This window comes from Homalodisca vitripennis, chromosome 5 (genome assembly GCF_021130785.1).
Source record: "Homalodisca vitripennis isolate AUS2020 chromosome 5, UT_GWSS_2.1, whole genome shotgun sequence".
Lineage (NCBI taxonomy): Eukaryota > Metazoa > Arthropoda > Insecta > Hemiptera > Cicadellidae > Homalodisca > Homalodisca vitripennis.
Genome location: NC_060211.1, coordinates 8,790,580 through 8,791,169, shown reverse-complemented (window position 1 = coordinate 8,791,169; position 590 = coordinate 8,790,580).

The following is a 590-nucleotide window of genomic DNA, read 5'->3' as shown; positions in this document are numbered from 1 at the left end:
AACTGCCCTGGTGTTCATCTTCACGTAGGAGAGGGGCGCTTAACTTGTTTCGAAATCTCAAATAAGAACTCTTGGATATAATTCTTTGTAACAAGTTCATACCGACATCTCATTCCTTATCCATAAAAGTACTCCATTAAAATTTGCAAGGTGTTACGAGATTAAATAATAGAGTAAGAGAAATCATTGTAAATAAAAAGTAACAACTACTTTGTAAATACTAAATTTTAAAAATTCAATGGCAAGAGGTCATAGCAAATGTGGCAATGTTGGAAGATCTAAAGAGGGAAGTAAATTAAATTCAAATACAAGAATATTATAACAAGTCATATGTAATTTAAAATGTACATCCCTACTAGATATAACAATCTTGGCAGATGCCAGCATAAAGGCAATTTCTAATATCTAAAGATTTACGGGCTCGAGGCAGCTAGTTCCCGGCAATTTGTAGCGAGTTCCAAGCCTCTAGGAGGCTCAACCTTTTCTAACTTTCAGAGTATGGCCACTTCCAACCACTGGAAGCTTGATGACTCTTAAAATTTTGAATTTTTGAAGGTTCTTGCTACTGAGTAATTGAAGAAAGAATCAAG